The following is a 23,215-nucleotide window of genomic DNA, read 5'->3' as shown; positions in this document are numbered from 1 at the left end:
AACTTAAATTTACAGCCCCCATGGTAAAACAAACCACGCCCTCTGTGGGCAGCTCCTTTGGCTTTACCAGGCTTGTGCAAAGGCAAATTAAGATTGCCAACAGTCTTCAAACTACTGAAAGCAAAAGTGCTTGTTACACCAGAAGGGAGGATGTAAGGATGTAAGGATGTATGCCGATATGTAATTGAGACAATACTATGTTGTTGGTAGACACATTTTTGTATAAAAATAAAAGCCAAACAGAGGACAAAAATAGGTGCACCTTGATGGAAACTCCTGGAGTGGATACAGAATTTGCTGCAATATTTAACCTCATGCAAACAATCACCTGCTTTTATGAAAATGTCTTTCAACCTGACTTCCAAATATGCTAGAATTATCTGCTTTACTGGAGTTAGCATTTCTGTTTGTGTATAAAGAGAGATCTTTTATCAGCCTACAAGAGAACTGTGGTTAACCAAGGTAAATGAAAAACATCCAAAACCAATATTTCTACAGTCAGGCCCAGAAAGGACAAAGTTACTTCTAATAGCTGGATTTGCCCATCATATACTCCAAGGCCACACCTTGATGTATCTTATTTGCATGTTGTTTAATACTATAGCATCCCAATCTCTGATGCAGTGTGTTAAGCAGTATCGAAATTCACATATGAAAAATGAGATGGAAAGACTGACAGGAGGAATGCTATGAACCATGTAAATACAGAACTTCGTATGCTTCTGAACAGCATTTGTTATATGTCCACCTCCTCTCTTATCTGAGCTGTCATTGTCTTACTGCTTCTATGCTGATGCACAGAAATTTGCTTCCAAGCAATGAGTGGGCTAACAGCTCTGCCCAGGGATAGTATGGGAGAAGTAATTTCATTCCTTGGATACAGTTCAGTGGGGAGAGAGGGTATTGCTGCCTGGAAACTTTGTGCAGTGAGAACTCTGAAAATTCTAGCCACCTATTCAGGATTCACTGAAACTGACAGCTCAGCTTGAGTTACATGAATTCTGGTTGAATGGCTCCTGCTGATGTGGAGATCAGCTCTGGAGTGCATGTGAAGTTCATAACAGCTTAGGGTACTTAAAATTCATCCGACATTCATCAGACATGTTCAGGCCTTGGACGGATGCACAGAAAATCTGAAGCAACAACTTACTAAGCCCTGTAATACAGGGGACATTTCTTGGTGAGATCTCTTAGAAATAGATAAAGCATGGCAATATCTAGCTGATAAATTAGTGATCAGAGAAGTGTAACTGATGGGAATGGCACTGCATTGGAAAGAGCCAACACAGCAGTGGCAAAAGCTGTGAAATAAGGAGCATAGTTGAAAGTTGCACAGAACAGGGCAGTATGTTTGAATGTGATACAGTGATGCTGGGGAGCCAATGGAGGGCCTTGCAATATTACGAGGATATGAATGCTCAAGATGTTCGCAGTATCTTTTATTTTCAGACTTCCATGCTTTTGTGGCTATTACAAAAACAAATGAGTTTCTGACTCTTGGAAATTCTCTTTTTTGTGATGCAATTTGGCTCTTCCACTATCGTGCAAAGTAAGCCTCTTCAGCTTCATATCCATGAGCCAGACTTAGTTCTAGGACTGATTCCACTAAGTCTTCCACAATCAGCAGGCTTGTTACCATTTGTTGGTGTTTCTTCAGAAATGTGTATTTAGCTTCATTTCCTTCCAAGAACTACTCTGTATCTTATTTCACTGTCTCAAAGACTGACCTCTCATGCTACTGTATAAGACTTAGCAATGTGATGCATCCATCGCATGATGATTAAGCATGTGCTGCCCTTTACACTGCCAGTTTAATCACCTGTGGGATGGCACAAGTGCCTAGGTTGAAAAATGGGCCTGCAGCTGTTAATCAGTTTACAACATGCAGATTGTTTTAGCAGAGGATCTTTAGCAGCAAGTCCCATTTCAGGCATTGGTTCACTGTAGCTACTGTAGACATTTGTAACTGAGATATTAAGACTCATCTGAATGAAATACAAATGAAAATGCCTGCTTGTGGTAGCATCAGAAGCCACACTAGAGCAAGGGTGGAAAGAATGAGCATTAATGGACATGATGGCCATGAACGATTGCAGTCAAATCAAGGAATGGTGAGGAGTGTGCTGTTTACATCAAGATCATAAGACAAGACCAAAAGTTCAGTTCCCTTGCTCTAAATAACCATAGCATAGGCAACTTGTCACCCCTCCAAAACCATGTCTGATAATATGGCCTCAGATAACATCTTCCCAAGACAAAGACAAACAGTAGCCATAAAGACATGAAAATAAGCAAAAAAAGGCAACAGACAGAAATTTTTCCAAAGGTTCTGTAAGGCAAGGAAAGGTCAGAAGCAAAATCATTACATAACAACTACTTGTTTCAGGAAGATATAAAAGGCCTGTTCGAAAGAATTGTTTGTTGTTGCCAGTCAAGACAGACCCAATGCACTTTATGAAGACTTAACAGTTGGTACCCCTTGTCCTCTGTTTTACGGACAAATGACCCTGGTCAGACACAAATATCTTAACACTTGGCAATGTGTGGCAATGCAATCCATCTCCTATCATCTCTGTTCTGCCTGGGAGAAGCTTTACCTTCACTGTTGACCATAAGAGTCTTATTAGTGGTAGTGAATCCAGTATTTCAACATCATGCATTTCCCAGGCATCTGAGGTACGTTTTTTTTTCCAGTGGAAGGATTGCAAGTGCCTTAAATTTAATTGGTTTTGGCAAGTAGTGTTTTTCTTTCCATTTCTTTTTAAACTCGTGGCACTATCAAAGTTAGTTCAGGTCAGTAGATCAAAGTCCTTCATCGCTTTTCCCTGCAAATGCAAAAACCACAATAGACAGCATGGTTTTCCTTCAGATGAGGGAGACCAGGCAAGTTTTTGAAGCCCTTTAGCAATATATTGCCAACCTGTCCCTGAGTTCACCAGCATAGGTCCCTAATGATGAAGAAAATTCTCTGTATTTGAAAAATATTAATTACCAAGAGTTTATTTGTCTGGAGTCAGCAACCTCATTTCAAAGAAAAGCTCTGCACCAACTTGACAACACAGGGATGCTTCCAATGAGACTTTATAGGAAAGAACAGTTGTTTTGCGAGTACCAAAATACTTGCACTATCCACAGTACTCAAGGTTATTTGTGGCATGAACGGAGGTTACTCCTGCGTTTATCACAGCCCATGTGAGTTTTGTTATTGGCTTTCCTGAATACATTCAGTCAGAACAAAATTTGCTTTGTTGATTCTATTATATAATCCTTTTTTTTCTAAGAAAACAGGAATAGATAGTCCATAAAATCAACCATTGGCAGACCTTTGCTGGCACTACTACATATTCACAATCTCTGGTTTTTGTAAATGCTGGTAGAAGTACTACCTTTCACACTTCTGGTTAAACTGTATGGTTTGTAAAATGCGTGCACAACTTCTCAGCAAAGGAAGTTCTTTAATATTCTTTATTGCCTGGAGGAAAGTGGGTGCCAAATACAACTGTGAAATGGGAAACAATGCACAAAGGAAAAGTTCCAGAACATCAACACATCCGTTCCTTTTCCCTGCCATAAATAACCAACACACCCTTAAATACAAGACTAAATGGCTCCAGGAAACTCTCATTAATGAAAACGTCCTAGCTGGGCTTCTCACTTTCATTTGGAATTTACATGCCTCAAGAAGTTTTTTCTGACCTAGACAGCAGATCTGTTGTTCTCTAAGTAATACTAAGCCCTGAGACAGACTAAGATAAACTCAAGCTAGCCTACTCTCCGTAGAGATTAAAACCTTCCTCTTTCACTGTCCAAAATATTAATGCTGAAAGGCACAGCCCTGCTGCTGTTGACATCAACAACAAGATCCTACACTGAGTATATAAAGACACAGTTGTGCATTACAGACCTTCAGTTTTCTGGAAAACTGAGATAAGGCAGGAAGCAAAATAAATGGTCTGCATATATGTCCTATGTGCAGATAAATTTCATAATAAAGTAGAGCAGCTATGATATTTTATGGGGAAGGTGTCATGATTAGATTGGATGCATGGATAGCATACTTCCTGCAGATCAGAAGTAGTGGTGTAACTAGGCCAGTCTTTTGCCTAGTCTAGGGGATATTTATATTAAAATTAGCATATTTCACTGTATAAAAAAGAGATAACTGATACCACTTGTAGTCTTCTCACCTTGAAACTTGTGCTATATAGTCTTATTTTAAACAGTATCAGATCTAAAAAGTTTCTTAACTTTCAACTGAGTCATTAAAAATTGAATCATCAATACAATATCAAAATCTTAAAATAACTTCATGAACTACCCCTACCTCTGATTTCTCCTGGCAGCTTCTTCTAATTTCACAATCACGTTTTCCTGCTTAAAAAAAATGCAAACACCCCCAATTCCTGTATGGGATGTCTGTAAATCACAGGGAAGCTACCTTACTATTTAAGAAGAAAAAAGTAGTAAAAATGCTTAAGTTTGTGATCTAGAAAATTTTCCAAATCTTCCACAACTACTGATGGCACCATATACATGATGGTACCATATATAGGGCTTTCTAACAAGTACAATGTCTGTGAGCCTTTACTAAAGTTGAAATAACAGGAGCTGCAGAAAAGAAAGATGATACAATTTCATGTAATGTTTTCAATGCCTTTGAAAAAAGTCCTTGTATCATCTGTGGGTCTATAATCCACGGCACATGTGCATTCTGCATCTCCTGAGCCTTGGATGCAGACTCTAGGGAAGGCAACAGGCTTCAGTTAGTGAGATCTGGAAATGGAGAAAGGCAGAGGCAGTCCTCTCTTGGACAAGGGTGTACAATGCAATGTCCACTTTCTTCCCAAGCTTCATGGTGCCATGAGTATTCCCAGTTTCATTGTGATCTGGCTGCTGTTGCATGGAAATAGGGTAGGAGGCCTTCTAGGCTTGAATGGGAACTAAATAGAAAGATTTTCTTAGGTAACTGGCATATCAAACCTCTTTGTGCCTGGAGTGAAGTCTAGACCACAAAATTAGCCATCCAGCAGACCTTTTCAGGGGTGAGAGATTTGGCATTGTGAAAGGCTGACTGATGTGCTGGAAAGGCAACTGCTTAAACCTACTAAATAGAAGATGCCTAATAGGATCTTCTCTTAAAGTCTGTCCTTCGGTGGAGTTAAGAGTGTTTCAATGTGCATCAAGAGAAGACACCACGTTGTGCTCAGGATTCACAGCCTAGGGCTTTTCTTCAAATCATGTTTAAAAAAATCCAAGAATGGTATGTGGATAAGGAGACTCAATCCTTCTTGAGGTGATGCAGGCCAACCCATAGACAAGTCTCAGCGTTCAAGGTCTGAAGTCAAGAGTGTCCTTGAGCCAGAACAGATCTGAAGTCACATATCTTGATGTATGACCCAACCACAAGGTTCATAAGATGCAATTCTGTTTGCACAAGCAAAAACACTGGAAAGAAGAGGAAACAGGGGCAGATTTCTTCTCTACAAAATAAACTGTATTCACTTAGACCAGGCAAGCTATATGCAGGACAGCAGGACAACGTGGATTTGGGGACCTGAAATCATCTACTGATCCAAGATGGAACACAAGTCTGGCCCAGGATTTTCATACAATGCAGCTCCCTGTAATATGGGTTCTGAGACAATCAATCTGCAGCAACTTGGAAGCCACAGCAGGAAAACCTAGGCAGAAAAACACAAGGAAAATCCAGCAGTTAGTTTTTCTCCCCATTCTCCTGTGGTTGACTCGGGCACAAGAGAGGAGCCACAAGCTTGCCAACTGTACTGATTTTATGGGTCTCGTGGCATATTTTTTTTTTAATTGCTAGACTCTTGAGACTGTGGGATTGTGAAGATTTCAAGTTTAATTTAAAAGAGAGGCTGGCATGCAACTGTTGTGGCTTCCATGAAATGCTGGAGGTCAAGCCCCAGACCTCAAAAACTAGAGGCAAATACAAAAATAAAATTAGTCAAGAAGGGCCTGGGTCTGGAGGGCTAGGCCCACTGCGTCAAACCCTGGAGGGCTGGCAGCGCTGGAGACATTCAAGACACTTTTCTAAGAATAATATCTGACCGTGTCACAGAGAGAACCTGAAAGGCTCAGATCATATCCGTGACTTCACCTTCCCCCGCAGGGCGCTCGCCACAGCCCGCCGGGGACCCAGCCACGCCACCGAGTGTCCCCAGCAGCTCAGTCCCCACCACACCCCGGCGACACGACTAACGGGGCCCTGCAGCCCAGGGCAGCTCCGACCCGGCAGCACCGGGGCTGCAGCAACGACAGGGCCGGGCCGGGCCGGGCCAGGCGGCGGGAGCCGGCGGTGCCCGGGGCAGGGCCGGGGGCGGCGGCGGGCGGTGCACAGCGCAGGCTCCGCCCGCGGGCAGCCCGCCAGCCCCGCTCCTCTATCCCTCGCTCCCTCCCTCCCTCCTTCTCCTTCCCTCCTTCCCTCCCTCCCTCCCTCCCTCCGCGGCTGCATCCCTCCTTCCTGTCGGCGCTGCGCACTGCTGCCCGCCGGAGCTGGGCCGCCGGGAACGCGCACAGCCCCCGCACCCCGCGGAATGCGGCCGCCACAGGGCACGGCGAGGCGGCGGCGGGTGAGTGCCAGGACCCGCTTGCACCTGGGAGGGGGCGGCCCGAGGGGCGCAGTGATGGATGTTCCCTCCATCCCTCCCTCCCTCTGCCCGCCCCGGGGAGGTGCCGGCCGGGAGGGGCGGCGGGGGGTGTCTGGCGGCGGGGATTTTCGGAGACCCTGAGCTCGCCTCGCTGGTGTCCTGCGGCTCGGCACTCGGTCTGGGCTGGGGACAGGTGGGGGCGGGGGCGGGGGCGCGGCGCGGTCGGAGCCGGTGCGGGCGCGGAGCGGGGCAGACCCTCCCCCGAGGGCGCCGGGGGAGACCGGCGGCTCCTCTCCGCCGCTGCCCGGAGCCTGCGACTTAAATAGAGGCTGTGTTTTGTCAACAGCTCATTCTGCTGGCCGGCAGGTTGGCTGGTTCAAGGACTGAGCGGCGGGTAAATACTATTTATGCCTCTTTCTGTGATTTTATTTTATTTTATTCTATTTTATTTTATTTTGAATAAGCAGCACCCTTTTGAAAAATGGGACCTTGGGAGGACAATCCAGAGTCCCTTCTGCGTTTGGGGAGCATCCAGACATGCTGGGCGCCTCGCTGCGCACTGGCTTTGCAAGGACTCCGACGCAGTGGAGACACAGCTTGCTGTGTCTGTTTTGAGTGATTGAATTTCTGATGTGTGCAGAGATCGTGTTTGAAAACGGATCTCTCAAAGCCTCTGAGGTAGTTCTGAAAAGACGTTATTCCCTTGTTAAATTTCAACGTGTGTAAGTATATTTGGATGAGGCATATTGTGCTCGCATGCTGTGTTTTGCTTTGGTAGGAATTGGTTATATGCATGGTTTGTTTTTTAATTGTAGTCAGTGGTGAGTGTCTGGGAAGTTTGCTATCAGTGGGAGTAAAGCTCTGGATAGATATTATAATCATCTAGTACTGGGGAAACTTGGACCATGAGCTGTTGTTAAGAGTTGTCACTTTGATTCTTTTCCACAGACTTTCGCACTTAAAATCACCATTGAAAAAATAGTCAAATATTCATATTCAGTAATCAATCCATGCCCTGGCAAATTCCCTTCAGAGAAGCATGGGCATGGGGTAGATTTCTGCTGTCTTTGAAACCCAGCTTGACCCAAATAAGGCACTGTGACTTGCCTTTGACATCTCACCTGGCAGTCCGTTCTGCCTTTTCTCCTTAATGTAGAAGAATTCTTCAGATTCTTCTCAAACCCTTAGTTCAACCCCACAGCATGAATCCAGAGTGTTAATCAGACTTAGGAGGTTTAGTAGCTGTGGGAAAGATTAAAGTATATGTCATGCCGTGTTCCCTCTCAAACCAGCATGTGGCAATGCCAACTGAGACAGTACGTTGCTTGATGTAGATCCATCAGTGTCCACGTGCTTTATATATAAAGCTTAGCACATCCTGTAGGGAAGAATGCATGAATGCCTTGATCTGCAAAAAGTCTGTGCTTGTACTTAGCTTGTCAACCATTGTATGCTGTATGCTTTTGGTGATAAAGATAAGCTTTGATTTTTGTTGAACTCTACATAAAGCTAAGCATAGACATAGAAGTCATTTGGATTTGACCACAATGTGAATCAAAATCAAAACAAAAATCATTTATTTGATGAGGGGAAGGATTTGGATGTGGAAGAGGCAGAAGCAAATGCCATAAGTTGACTCACAAAATGAGTAGCGCCATATCTGCAGTTGGTTGGTATTTCTTGGCATGAGTTGCCTGTCATTACCTGGAGACAGGACTGTAGATTACTCCTGAGAGGTCTAAGGAATGACAGTCTAGTGTCAGTAGACTGCAGGTCTATGATCTAAGCTGGAAAATGTTGCAGAAATGGAAGGCTTAAAAATCCCTGAGTTGGAGCTGATTTGGAGCATAACTTTTAGGGAGTCACCTTATTTTGTTTATTTTCTGTTTACCAAGTCTTTGCATCCTTTCATCTTGTTGCTGTTTCACCTATTCAAACTTTAATCAGTGTTATTAACTGATAACAGTTTCCATTGTGCACTCTCCAAACACGCGGCTTTAGTCACCTAGAGCAACCCATGGCAAGCACTATCTATGAGTAAGATTGTGCAAAATCCCTTTACAGGTGTGCTGTGGAAAGGGAGAGACTTAACCTTTAGGTGAGGGCATTCTCAGAGAGTTGCCAAAGGCAAATAAGGAATACATGGGAACAGCAATTTGGGTGGAGATGCTCTTCTGAAAGAGAGGAAGACTTTTTTGCAGGTGGCAAAGCTGTTGCTGGTATTTTAGCAGGTATTCATAAGGCTTTAATTTTCAAGTGCTTGTTGAGTTACAGTCTATGGCTATAAGGTCACATCTATTTCAACATCTTGCAGCTCAGGGCTTTAGTAAATGTTCAAAAAATATCTGAATTTATTAACATCCGTAGGTAATGCTAGAACAGAGTTTCTCAATGTATTAGAAACAGCTCCCTGAGAGTATGAATGTTAGATTGTTTAATCCAGTGCGTGACTGACAGCAAATTTTGTGCCTTATGAAGATATATTTAAACTTCATGCGTTGGTAAGAATTCCACCTGGCAGTCTTAAGCAGTCTAGATGTGTGTAAATACCAGCTCTGTCTTGCAGAGTGCAGTGCATCACAAGGCTGATGAAGATGGATTACGTTTTTCTGCAAATGACTTAGTCGATGATGTGACCAGGTGAATGAGGTTCTTTTCCAGTTAAGCTGTGTGCTAGTGCTCAAAGAAATGCAGAGAAAATTCAGCAGTCAGTATCAGTGTTGATACATTAGTTGGATGAAAGTAAAAGTGATCTGATATAGTTTTAAATGATAGTAAGTAGTACCTTGCAATGTTTTTATTTGAGCTGTTGAAAGACAGGTTTTGGACAACGGAAGGGAAATCTGAAAAAAGAAACCAGAAAACTTCTTGGAATTAGTTTTGTTTCATTTTCAATAGTACATACTGATCTAGGATGCAGTACTAATTGAAACACTGGGATCTTAGATTCAGACGTGTTGAAATACAGAGAGGATTCAAGTGAAGGCATGTTAGCAGTAGAAGAAAAGGTCTGCTGAAGGAGATTTAAAGATACTTGAATAGGTGGGAGGATTGAGAATGCAAACAGAATACTGATGGCTCTTTGAGAGGGGATGCTGTTCCTCTGAGTTAGACGTTGATTCATTTGCAGGAAGATGTGGAGAATGGGTATGAAAGGCAATTTTACTCTGTTTACCATAACTAGCTAGAATTAGTTGAAATTATTCATGTTTTGGTGTCTCTCCCTCTGAGATTTACTTATGACTACTTTTTGACTGCCAGGCATCAAATTTCTGTCTAAAAATAAGAAAAATAAATTGCTTCTAGGTAGGACTTAAGAGGTGGTTGTGCTCTGTACTCCCAAGCTGTTGGATGCAATTTGTTCCGTTACCAATTAAATGTAAAAGACCAAAATCATCCTTGGAAGCAGGACCTAGAGTCCATAGTCCCTGGCTTCCAGTGAGTGCCTTCTCACAAGGACATGGAGTCCTGCTCTGAGACAGTGGTTACTTAAGCCTCAGAGAGAAATGCTATTGACAGAAAGGCTAGAGAAGTCTTCATCCTGACATCTGTCACTTTGAGTAGTCTCTGGACGTGGTCAGAGGTGTTTGCCATACCCCAGGGAGTGCTACAGTGTCTCAGCTGCCTTAGGAAAGGGAACACTCCTGCTGCTTTCTTTTTCTATGACTTAATACAAAAAGCTTCTCATTTTTCTGTGGAACCTGATTCTGTGGTTCTGTGCTCTTTTTATCAGCAGATACAGGCAAGGAGTAATTTCTTTGTGAATCTTGAGTGTCTAAGCATCAGGCAGGTGGTGTGGCCCTGTCAAACATGAGACTGCATCTGTGCATGCTGATGCCTACAAAATTTATCATCACCTCTCCTTTCATTTTCTTTTCCACCTCTCCAATACTTAGCTGCAGTTAAGTGGGATTTTTGAACATTTCTTTTGGTTGAAGCATCAAAAGTGTGGGGTTTATAGGTGCTTAAATGTCACCAGGGCTCATCTTCCAGAGTCTTATAGGTTTCTTCCAGAATTATTAGCATGGCAATGATGAGGGTCATGTAAGTTCCTAGATGAACAGATCTCTTTTTTTACCTACCCTTTGAGGGCTTTAGGGGCAGCTAGGATACAGAAAATGCAGAGGTTCCCTGTGTTCTTTGCTTTCCTTCCTTACTGACTTATTGTTTTAGAATGAATGATGTCTGGAGGTTCTTATGGCTGGCTAAGAAAAATATCTGGGGACTGTTTTTCATATGTACCATCAGTTTTTTGCTGATCATTGCTATCCTCCTTTCTCTGGAAAATTTGCAGTGCCTATATTTACAGACTGCGGGAGCCCTCCTGCGCTGTGTCTGTAAGGTCCTTGCACTCCTGCAAGCACCAGAAATTCTCAGCAGGGGGTTTTGCCACTTTGCTGCTGTCTGCCTTTCCCTGCTGCTGTCTCTTGGAATCACTCCTAGTAGCAGGTTTCACTGCAAGCAGAAAGTGCTTGAACTAAAAATAACTCCTAAGCCATTGGTATGAATGTTGGTCAGGGTGTAAGGTTTTGAAGGGCATATGTCTGCCCTCCTTTCCGTGCACTGTCTGGAGCTGGCACTGGAGTGGGGTCAACTGTTGCTACAACAGAACCAGCTTTCCCTTATCCCACAGGCAGAGAACTGCTGAGTTGTCAGCTGTTGAGTCCAAATTATGCCTTTTACCTCAGGGAGCACAAGTTATAAAAGCACGTGTCATGGAAACAAGGACAGCAGTGTGGCAATTCCCTGCTCCTTCTGCCTCACTTCTTACCCTGAAGTGACTCTCAGCACAGCCCACAGCAGAGGATGGACTACCTCTGTTGTCAGCTTGCTGTTAGTACCAGCTCCCCACTCTCTTGGGCTATATGTTGTCAGGGAGCAGAGTCTCCTTTCTCTCCTGTAAACCCAGCAATTCAGGGGCAGTTTCCTGCAAAACCAAAAGCGCAGCCTTTCAGCCAGCCTCAGTCTCCTGGTGTTAATCCTTAAATAGATAAAGGAGCACTTTCTTGAGTTTGATTTTTATGCTGCAGCATCTTCCTTGCCAGTAGGCTGCTTGTGGTGATACAGTAACGTTGGTTGGAATATTATTGTGAGGGTTTTTTTATTTTTTTTCTTTTGTGTTTGTTTGTTCATTTGGTTTGGTTTGGGCTGGGTTTTTCTGGGGGGAGGGCAGGGGACAAGGGAAATGATTCCATATTGATGAATAACGTTATACCAGTGTTCTCTGCCGGTATTGCTTACTGCGTTTTGATCATCAGTCAAGAGTACTTTCTTTTGGAACATACACATATTCCAAAATTAAAGGTATATATTTTTGCTTGCTTTATACCTACAGTTGCACTGATAACAGCTTTGTAATATTGACTGAACCTTGATAGTTTCATCTCAAGGTTGCCTGGTAGTTCGTAGTGCCTAATCATGGAATTTAAATAAAGCAATGTGTTTAGGTGATAAACACTGTCTGAAAAGTATGCTGGAATGCTTCTTATGCTTGCATAATTTTGTCATTATTGCACAAGTTGCTTAAAGGTACAATAAAAGTACGAGTAACAGGGATGATTGAAGGTGGTTTACACTGTCAGTCTGGCTCAGAAATTGTCCCTGTTTTACTTCTGGGCCACAGCCAGCCATTTAAGCTAGTTTTGCTCACTGAATAAATCTGTTACTTCCCTCCAAGAGGAAATACAAGCTCAGTTGACTAGATAGCATAGTTAAGGATAGTTAAGCATTTATTCTGGATGGCGTGGATATGGCCTATGGCAAGCTTGGCTAGGGTGGTGAGCAGAGCAAGCCAGCTCTATTCAAGCTGGCTTTATGCCCTTGAATGCCCCCCACATTGAGCCCTTGGGCATGACACACATTTCAGCCTAAAGCTTTAAAAACTTTTTTCTTTTCACTTCAAGGACTTTGAACTCAGAAGCGCAGGAAAAGCTCTTTTGGAGCCAGATGGTGACCCGGGCCACTTGCTGCAAAGATGTCCAGTCCAGATTTGAACATGGTGGTCTCAAATAGTGTGAAGGTGAGCCCATCTACAGCATTTAGGCTGTGGGTGAAGACACCTCCACGCTGCTGTCCATCAGGGTGGTCTGAGCATCTTTAATATTCATGTTTTCTGTAACTTTATAAGCTGCATTTCAAATTACTTGCATAATTGAGAGTTGCATCCCACATGCCTTGGAGAACCCAGATGAGAGGGAAATTTGGACGAGGGGAACAAGAGCCATGACTCTGCTCAGCATGTGGCTGGTCTGGGTAGGCAGTTTCCTTTTGGGGATGTTTGGTGGTATCTGCCTTAGCCTGGCAACCCTTCTCCCTTCCAAACAGGACTTAACGTGGTCATCCAGAAGCTCTTGTGCCAAGACAGCAGTGCTGCTCATCCTGTTATGTAACTGTTTGGATGGCAGATCATGGTTTTGCACTTCTTGAACTGAGTGATCTAATGGCCTCTCTTAACTGTAAAATCAGTGAGGACAGAGCTTAAAAATATCTTTCTTAAATAATTGGTTTTAATATTACTGCCGGGCAAAAAGGCTTCTTAAATCAAATAAATTTCAGAAGAAAATTATAGTGGTCAGTATTATAGGTGGAGCTTCTGCAGATTCTGAAGCCCAAAGATGAATGTAAGTTATAAGTGTTCCAATTGCAGCTAATTTTTACAATAATTCATGTTTTGGATCAAGTTCAGCACTTGCGGCAAAAGATATGTTTGACCTTTGAGGTTTTACAGCTAGTCTGGAGCTAAAACCAAGGAGATAAGCTTTCAAAGTTTAATTCTAGGCAGAAAAAAAGAGAGGAGGAGAGAGAGAAAAAAACAAAACAGAAATGAGATTTATATTGTAGACGTCAGTGTTGTCTTGAGTTGTGTACAACAAGAACTGAAGTACTGTGTGTGTGAGGTGACTGTAAATGTCAAACAAACTCTTTTACTCCTCATAGGGTTTCTTCTGGTTGTGAGGATAATAATATCTGTTCCCTGGAGTCTACCTGTTCCTCTTCCTTTTCCCCTTCTTCCCCCTGCTCCAAATGCTTCCAAAGGTCATGGCTCTGGGAAATCTTTTAGTGCACAGGTCTCAAGGCACGTAACTCATAATTCATCTGCTAGAACAGCATTGTCACAATTCCCAATATAGAACAGCCTTCTGCTCCAAGTTAAATGTGACTGACCTGTCTCTTTTTTCAAGATGATGGGAAATTTTTGGAAGAGAATATTTTTGACCACATGTTGCCACATATTTCAAATGAATCAGAATCAGTCTGAGTGTAAATCCAGCAAGGTGTCATGTGACCCTTATTTTAAATCTTACTTCAAAGTCTGTAGTTTGTCCCTTGTATATTGTATTTCTTCACCATTAAGATGCATATTTATGTGAGATCTCTTCATGATTTCTGCTATTCTAGTCTGACATTGGCATAGTATGAACTAAAGGCTTTAAGTGCAATCACACAGCGCCTTCAGGATGGACAAGGGATTAGACCCAGCCAGCATGGGTTTAGGAGGGGCAGGTCCTGTCTGACCAACCTGATCTCTTTTTACGATCAGGTGACCCACCTGGTGGATGAGGGGAAGGCTGTGGATGTGGTCTATCTAGACTTCAGCAAGGCCTTTGACACTGTCTCCCATAATATACTCCTGGAAAAGCTGGTAGCCCATGGCTTGGACAAGTGTATCCTCTCCTGGATTAGGAGCTGGCTGGAGGGTCGGGCCCAGAGAGTGCTGGTGAATGGAGCTGCATCCAGCTGGCGGCCGGTCACCAGTGGTGTTCCCCAGGGGTCTGTGTTGGGTCCAGTCCTGTTTAACATCTTTATTGATGATTTAGATGAGGGGATTGAGTCCATCATCAGCAAATTTGCTGATGACACCAAATTGGGAGGGAGTGTCGACCTGCTGGAAGGCAGGAGGGCTCTGCAGAGGGATCTGGATAGACTTGAGAGATGGGCTGATTCCAATGGGATGAAGTTCAGTAAAGCCAAGTGCCGGGTCCTGCACTTTGGCCACAACAACCCCCTGCAGCGCTACAGGCTGGGCACAGAGTGGCTGGAAAGCAGCCAGGCAGAAAGGGACCTGGGGGTACTAATTGACAGGAAGCTCAACATGAGCCAACAGTGTGCCCAGGTGGCCAAGAAGGCCAATGGGATCTTGTCCTGTATCAAAAATAGCGTGGCCAGCAGGAGCAGGGAAGTGATCCTTCCCCTGTACTCTGCGTTGGTGAGGCCACACCTTGAGTATTGTGTTCAGTTCTGGGCCCCTCAGTTCAGAAAGGATATTGAGGTGCTGGAGCGGGTCCAGAGAAGAGCAACAAGGCTGGTGAAGGGACTGGAGCATAAGTCCTATGGGGAGAGGCTGAGGGAGCTGGGGTTGTTTAGCCTGGAGAAGAGGAGGCTCAGAGGTGACCTCATCACCGTCTATAACTACCTGAAGGGAAGTTCTAGCCAGGTGGGGGTTGGTCTCTTCTCTCAGGCACTCAGCAATAGGACAAGGGGGCACGGGCTTAAGCTCCGCCAGGGGAAATTTAAGTTGGATATCAGGAGAAAATTCTTTACAGAGAGAGTAATCAGGCATTGGAATGGGCTGCCCAGAGAGGTGGTGGATTCACCATCCCTGGAGATTTTTAAACGCAGATTGGACGTGGCACTGAGTGCCATGATCTAGTAAATGGACTGGATTTGGACCAAGGGTTGGACTCGATGATCTCGGAGGTCTTTTCCAACCCAATTGATTCTATGATTCTATGATTCTATATAGGAAGCCCTATAATTGTAGTGAGCCCGTATTTAGAAGGTTTTTTAGGAATGCATCCAGTCTTATTTTTTGTTAATCAGTTCCCCCCTCCCTTGGAGAGTTTTGCCAATGCTTAATTAGTTTTACTTTTTGCAATGTTCACTTTTCAGTGGAGGTCTACTACGTGGCATTTCCTCTGGTGTCTTATGTGGTGGGTTAAGTTTAAATCCTTTCTCTGAGCACATAATTGAGAGCTGTGACCAAGCAACCTCACTGAACTAAATAGTTGCATTGTTTTAGCCTTTGCAACAACAAATGATCTCTTAGACCCAAACTGCTCAAAGTAATCATTTGATCCTTTTTATAAATCAACTTTGTACTGGATGAAACTACTTCCACTGCTAATGAATGACTAGTTTTTCTCTTGTGCTGTTGGATCAAGTGCTTTTGTAAGGTAACCTGATCCATACAGAATAAGTTGTGAGGACTTTTATTTTTGCTTGAGCTATGATAACTGATAGTTTGAAAATTGAATGTTTTCCGGTTGCTTCCTCATATTTCAACTAATGAGTGGTGCAGCTGGTGTTAATATGTGAAGAACATGTCCTTGAAAACGTTAGATTCTTATCTGTTATCCTTTTGCCCTGCTGTATGCATGCTTGCTAATCAGTAGGTAACTCTGGGTTGGAATTTGGGCAGTGATTGCTGCAGACAAAAATGGGAGCAAACACTCAGCATCACAATAGCTGCCCATAGAATTAGGTCACTAACAGGCTTTCAGCAAAATAATGTTAATTTTTCTCTCCACACACTCAAACACTGAAGGTATATTTTGTAATTCCACGTCTTTTCTGAGTGATCCTCTAGTGTAGCATTCTTAGCAAGATATTATATATGAGTCTTTTAATTTCAGGTACCTCATGTGACTGTCCAGTTCAGCATTCAGTTCTCCCAAACTGAAGACTAAGGACTGAGCCTGTCACAGGCTCCTGCAGTTGGGCTCCTGCCAACAGTACAAATGTAAGTTTATGCATGCCTTTATTCATAAGCTAGAATTAGTCATCTACTTATGTGTTTGCAAATTCAAGAGCAATATGTGTGTATATGTGGTTACTGAGGCTTCTTATCTTGCATAAATCTGCAGTAACTCAGTCAGGGGCAGCACTCCATGGCTTTGAAATACCCTCTCATCAGAGGGCACAGGTGATCTCTGATGGCATTTAGCTGCTTGTTTCATGGGGCTTAAGAATTAAGATGAGTAAGGTGCTGCAATATAAACCCAGCTGTCTGATGAACTGACACTTCAATAACGGTTTAGCAGGTATTGGTAATAATTGCCCTGAGTCTATCTCTTCTTTTGAAATAATGTGCATTAATTTTTTGCCATTTTTAATGATAGTCAGTTGGTTTGGTTGGGGGTTTTTTTAATTCTCTTATTTGGAAAAAAAAAAGGATACTTGTTACTTGCATTCCTAGTACTTACATGTATCTCTGATCTTTTTAAGCCCTTCTCCTGTGGCTTGCAAATATTTCCTGCATATATATTGTTTTAAAGTCAAATACTTATGTCCCTGAGGTATATGCATTTTTACCTAAATATGTTTTGCATATATGATCTTTGTACAGATTTAGTGAGTAGCACTTTAGTATGGAAAGTTGCAGAAATGGGAAAGCATAGAACTCTCCAAAGTTGTCTTAGGTGGTATTATTCTTATAATACTATGTGAGTTCTAATGACTTGCTTCATGGTGAGATTGGCACAAGCTTTTGTAGAAGAGGTTTTCATAAAAGAAAGAAAAAGTAAGATGTTGGTGTTTCATACCATGAAATTTACATTAAAGGTTTTTCAGGTCTCTGGATTTAGACAGGTAAACTTGTAAGAATGTGCTTGGCCTTGTGCCTCGTGTATCATGTATCTGGATGGGCCTGTTTTAGGTGCATGAAGAGCAGAATTTTTCCTAAGGAAATTCTGTTCCTACTGGAATAGAAGCTAAAAATAAACTGAAGCAGAACATGTCATTCATGTACTTACACCAAAAGGTTAGTTCTCCAGTTGATGCTCTCTTCAGGTTCCCCTTGCACCCATGTTCTCTTCCCCATGTCTGGGCACCTCAATCTGCAGCCACCAGAGAGACCATTGAGAATTGCTGCACGTCTCTCATTCCCACAGTTGGACTTGCTCAGCACTTTGGAAACAATAGCTGTTTCATTGCTGAGTTGTGAAACAAAAAAGTTAAACTTATCGGCAACAATGCATGAAAAATGTGATGAACAGCCTTCCACAGGAGGAGATTTTTCCATTCTGCTGTGTAGGTATACAGAATTTATTGGTGTCAGAAGCTAATAAGTAAGAAATCCTTCTTCTTTTGTACGTTATCTGCCAGCTCAATGCTGAGAGAAGTAAACTGTAAGATTTACTAATAATAGCAGGAAGGAAGAACCCTGTTAAACAAAGATAGAAAACTTGGACTGACTTGTGTGTGTAAAATGCAAGGTTGTTTTTTCCTCTCCTCAGCCTTTTTTTATAGTCAACCTTCAGAAGCTAAAAAAAAAGAACTTCAGGAGGTGAATCTCGCTTTCAAGGGAGGATTGAGGGAGAAGGAGCAGATGCAAGTTGCAGATGCTGTAGTGATGGTCATGTGAAAGTGATGTGAGATGTGACCCTGAAAATTTCTGTTTTGTTTTCTCATTCGAAGTGTGAATCACCTCAGGAGAGACTTGTGGAACTGAATCACTCTATGTTCTATTAGTAGCAGTCTCAATTTTGTATGAGCTGCTTTCAGTTTTAAATGGGGTGCAGCAGACGCTGCTGTCTAAGCACTTGCTGGTGGATTATACACAGGTACTCGATTTACTGCCCTTCCTAAGCTCTAAAAGAGACAGCAAAACATTGCTTTATTTTACAGCAATAAAAATTATGGGTCCTAACCATCTTGCATATTATTTTAAAATGTTCATATCTTCATTGCTTTGTTTCTTTCACTGAGCATTATTTTAATGATTCAGAGTTTGATCTAGCAGAGTACTTTTATAACAGTCCATTCTGAGACCCTCCATGAAACACCTGAAGAGCTTTGAGGAAAATAAAGAAACTTCCTAATATAAGATAACTCCACCAGCAGACAAAACGTAAACTTTTCATTTAGATTATTCTGAATATACTTAGGAAGTTCTTTGCATCTCTTTTTTAGTGGAACTGAGAGATCTCAGTCTATGTTTGAATCCTATTTGAAATAATTTAGCAGAAATTGAAAAGAAAATTTGAACTTTATGTTTTCTTTTTATGCAATGCTCTTCCTAAACTGAATGATCAGTCTTAATTTATTTGACATGGAAAGTCAGGTGTTAATTTAATTGTAAAACAACTACATCTTGTGCCTTTGGCATTACAGTAAATTATTTATTTCGATTAGGGCAATACGGTTAAGGAAGTGCGGCATGTTTGTAGAGGGGATAACATCAAGGAGCACACTAAAACTGAGATGAAATTCGGTGGTTTTTAGCAGCATCTGAGTGTATTAGAGGGGTAGAAAGGATAAAATGAATGAATCAGTTTATATTGAGATACTGGGTTGCTAGCTGTGCTGCTACAAGATACACAAGTGCACCATAAATCCTTTGCAGGGATCTGGGGACCTCTGTGAGAGGAGCAGAGTGGACAAGGAGGAGTAATATTAGCTTCAGACAGCTGAATTAGGTGTGCCTGCATGACTTTTGGGTCCATAGCTCCAGTGAAGGCTGTGAACAGCTAGAGGATGAGGGGGTACTGGTACCATGAGCAACTGTGCATTCTGAGTACTTAAGATTAATTTCTACACTTTGATGCCTTAAAAGGAGGATATGCATGTGTATGCATAAGAGAAAAACTCAAGGGGAGTAAGGTACAACTAAAACAGCCTGTAAAAGAAATAAAGAAGTTCAACTTCTATCTAATTACACATGGACAGGCTTGTTCTGATAATGTCATATTATATTGTAGACCTTCCTTCTTTGTCTTTGGGAGGGGAATAGCAGCATTCAGGGCCACCTGGGAGTGGAGCAGAGAGTAAAGCATTTGCCCACCCCAGTGGAAGGGTAGCCTACACATAATAACATTTCTGCAGTATGTCGTCATGTGATATGTCGCATACTTACTAAGAGTGGAAATACAGCAGGGCATGAGAGCTTTTAAAGTCTCAACAAAGATTACTACAATGGGAATTTATCAGAAAATATAGATCTGTAGTTTCAGGGATTGCCCATTTCCTTGATTAGTAAAAGAAATCAATTTATTTCTCGTAAGTGACTCTCATTCCTTGCATTCACTCTAAAAGGATATCACATAACTATTGCTCCTTTTTCTCAATATATTATTTAGTGTGAAAGCCGCATTTCAGCATTCAGTCTATTTATATGCTGTTTGTACACGTGGAGCCAGACTTTCTTTGGATTTGGTTCATTGTACCTTAAAAATAATTTGAATACCACAGGTTTCATTGTAAACAATGAAGGATTGCAGCCCTCGGGTCATTGCCAGTTGTTTAAAAAAATCGCACTTGGAATTACTTCAATAACTATCAGTGTTCTCTTATAAAACTAATTAGGCTTTTCCTGTGATGGAAAGAAGATTAAAGGTCATATAGTCCAAAATAAGTTTTTGGACATTGCCAGATTAAGGAAAATAAATTCTTTCGTTAATTAGGTCAATGTATGTAATGTTTTATTAGTTCATAAGGATGTATAAGCTGAAAAGAACTGGCAGGGACAGAGTTATGCAGATAACATGACTGATAAGGAACAGCAATTTTATTGTGCAGTCCTCTTTGTAAAATCTGAGTGATATGGTCTGGCCCTTGAACCTCATATGGAATAAAGCGCGGTTGACATTGTGGGCAAATGACATTTTCCTCTGAAGACTTGCTGTCTTGAGAACTACCTAGAGGCTAACAGTACACCCCCTCCCAAAACTGAAATGTGCTTTGGAATAATTGGTTTTGAGTTTTGCTTCAGTTCTGTGTCGGTAAAATGCAGTAAGCACTGGAGAAGTGGGAAACATTCTCTGTGGGTTTTCTTTGGATTCTTGGTTTATATACTGCAAAAAAATGTGGATGCATTTGTTTCTATGCTCTGCACCTGTATTAAGTACTAAAAAGGCAGAGTGGGTAGCCATCACAGTCATGATAAGAGGCATTTTTTATGTATGCAAAGTCAGACTTGTGTGCCTTTGCTCACTGTGCTTATTCCATGCTGTGTTGCAGAGCACAAGAATTCAAGGAAATGTGTCGACCATGAGGTCACCAAATTCAAGCATATCAGGAAATATGTGTAGCTGTATCAGATTTACACAAATACATCCTTCACCTCCAAGCAATATTAGTTTGTCAGTTGTAGCAAGTATCAAGAAAATTTTTTGAATGGGTTAAAACACGAGTGTGTAAATGACTCTGAGCCGTTTCCTTATTCTGCACAACACAATAGCCTAGGAGATCAAAAGTTTTCTTTTGGCCAGCAGTGTCCCCTAACCTTCACCCTTTGCTTTGTTCTTTGTTGAGATGATTAGGTGGTTTCCATCTGCACTTCGATGGGAGAAGAATCTGTGCTTGTTAATTTGAGCTGACTTCCTAAGGAAGTTGGACTTATCTGATCATGTGTTTTCTGTCCCTTTTACCCCTGCAATAACCTTTGGACACGCTGCTTAGGTTCAGTTCACTCAGGATGAGGAGATGAGGTCTCAGCATACCGTGTCCTAACAAGCTTGGTGAAACCCTGCGGCTGGATGGAGAAACCGTGCTGAGGAAATGGCTGCAGAGTGAAGTCAACCTTTACTGAACTGAAATCCAGACCTCTCTAGCGTGCCTTCTCTGATCTCTAATAAGCCTTAGGGGTAATCTATAATAACATTGGCCTAATATGTAATAACAATAAATCATGAACAGGCTTGCAGATATCCCAAAACATATTTAGTCTATTTTTGGTAGTATTCGGGTTCACTGTGTTTCTCAGAAGAGTTTGTTTTTTTTGTTGTTACCATCTGGAGAGCAGTGCTTGTGTTCTTAGTAGTGATGGATATGCATGTATTTAACTATGTGCTTGATGGCTAATTGATATGGCAAGGACTTCCAGACTTGGGAGTTAGACACACAGTTTTCCTTTGAAAGTGCCTTTGTTCTTCTGAAAATCTCACACTAGGAGATCATGCAACATCTGACTTGGAGACCACTCTTCGTGGGATATGCTGAACAGTGTGTGAAACAGTTACTCTGGTAGGACTAAGGGTTTCTAAATTAACATATGGTTTAATTGGAGACAGGCATAATTTAGTGAGACCACAAGGCAAAGTGTGAAAAATGTGGCTTTTGCTTGAAAAAGACAAAAAAATGTCATCTGCTAAGTTACCTTTTAGTTATGGTAAAAATAAACCTTCAGTTCCTAGAGTGTCTCTTTGCTTGTTCTGCCCTTTCAGTCCCCTGGTCTGCCTGACTGCTCCACCTCTTGAGTATCACTGGTTTTTTCTCTCCAGATCATCTGTTCCAGCAGGGATATTCTTCCTAGTGGTCTCAGTCTTGTTTTTGTTTGGTGAGATTTTTGGTTTATGGGAGTAACCTGAAGGAGTCTTTCACTGTACTTTCCAAATCCTTCACGAAATTTTATCCATGGCTGTGATTAAACTATGTGGTATCTGCTTCTGCTACATATTTTCCTTTCTTTGAAAAGGTAGGTCCTAAGGTCCCAGTTTCTGTGTGTGTGTTGATGTTGTGCTGTCCAGCTGGTGCTAAATGCTTTCACAGAATCATCCTTGAGTTGTGGCACTTATTCATGGATTTGTTGTCTCATCTCCTAGCCAGGTGAGGGTGCTTCTCATGCTGATTGCTACCTGGAAGCAGCCAACAGCTCTCCCAGTCTGCAGCTTGCTTATTTGTATTTCCAGTGTCTAACTGTCCTGGGATCAGGGAAAAAATGGAAGAACTGAAATTACTGGAAAGCAAGGACAGCTGCAAGGACAGCTGCAAGTTGGCCTTAGAACCTGAGAAAGTTGAAACACTTACTGCATCTGGGGTGCACCTTTACTCTTATTGGTAAAATTTCTTGCCAAAAGACTTGCCTCTGTAGATGGTGCTTGTGACCAGGAAAATGCATTGTTGAAGTGTTAATCCTTACACTGTGTGTTGTGTCACGACTTCTCACTTCACCTTGCAGAGCAGAGGCAGGCTGAGGTGGCTGCAAGATAACTGCAGTGACTTCCCAGTATCTCAGAGGTGATGCTGCTGTTTGGCAGCTAGAGGAAGCAGTGAGGAGGGAATTTTTCTCCTTGTGCTTGACGGGAAAAAAACCCGGCAAAACAAATGTCTCGTAGGACTGAAAATTTGGCCTTGTGTACTCCTGCACATTTACTGAATAATATATTAACACCCTGTCTTTGTTTCCTTTCTTCCGCTGCAGATTAGGGGAGAGCATGCAGATAGGCAATTTGAATTATTTTATCAGCTTTTAGATAGAGAAATAGCAGATTCTTACATTAATTCCTCAGAACTGGGGAAAGCCAGATTCCCAAATGGGATTCAGTTTTCATTTATAAACGAGTTTTAGTGATTCATGTCCTGTGAATCTTTTATAAAGCGGAATGGTGCCATGTTATAAAACAGAGAGGGAAAGCCTGCATTTAGATTACTGAAGATTTTTGTCTCAACTTCGGAATTTTTTTAAAGGATGTGGAAGAATGTACTCTGTTGAAAAACAGCCAAGCTCCCTCAAATAAATCTTATTAATTCTACTTTCATTTTTTTTATTACTCAGATAGCTTTAAAGTCAAAGAATGAAGGCTGTGGGATCAGCAGAGCTGTTCTAAAGGAAACCAGTTCATCTTCTGTTTCTGTGTCCGTTGCCTTTACTGTCAGCTGTATTGGCA

The 23,215-nt window shown here is 42.1% G+C and overlaps 1 protein-coding gene and 1 long non-coding RNA gene across 4 annotated transcripts in view; one reads left to right on the top strand and one right to left on the bottom strand.

Moving 5' to 3' along the window:
- Nucleotides 1-3,451: 3,451 nt before the first annotated feature.
- LOC120323711 lies at nt 3,452-6,408 on the bottom strand. Its single transcript, XR_005564470.1, has 2 exons — nt 6,122-6,408; nt 3,452-5,681 (listed from the first exon to the last, which is right to left on the bottom strand). It is a non-coding gene; the product is annotated as an uncharacterized LOC120323711 (long non-coding RNA).
- A 19-nt stretch (nt 6,409-6,427) lies between these two features.
- The window catches only part of LIFR (LIF receptor subunit alpha), a 54,974-nt gene continuing 38,186 nt past the window's right edge, over nt 6,428-23,215 (top strand). Inside the window, exons 1-3 of one of the 3 annotated variants that reach the window (XM_039383777.1) lie at nt 6,428-6,593; nt 12,515-12,630; nt 16,244-16,350. The gene's annotated coding sequence lies outside the window, so the exon portion shown is untranslated. Of the gene's footprint in view, nt 6,594-6,890; nt 7,006-12,514; nt 12,631-16,243; nt 16,351-23,215 lie in introns of those variants that run through there. The other 2 variants (XM_027714588.2, XM_027714585.2) reach the window with 2 other exon arrangements.

The sequence above is a fragment of the Pipra filicauda genome, unplaced genomic scaffold, assembly GCF_003945595.2.
Source record: "Pipra filicauda isolate LSUMZ 115617 unplaced genomic scaffold, ASM394559v2 scaffold325_size820570_pilon, whole genome shotgun sequence".
NCBI lineage: Eukaryota > Metazoa > Chordata > Aves > Passeriformes > Pipridae > Pipra > Pipra filicauda.
The sequence above is the reverse complement of the archived record's forward strand: the minus strand, read 5'-3'. Positions and strand labels throughout refer to the sequence as shown.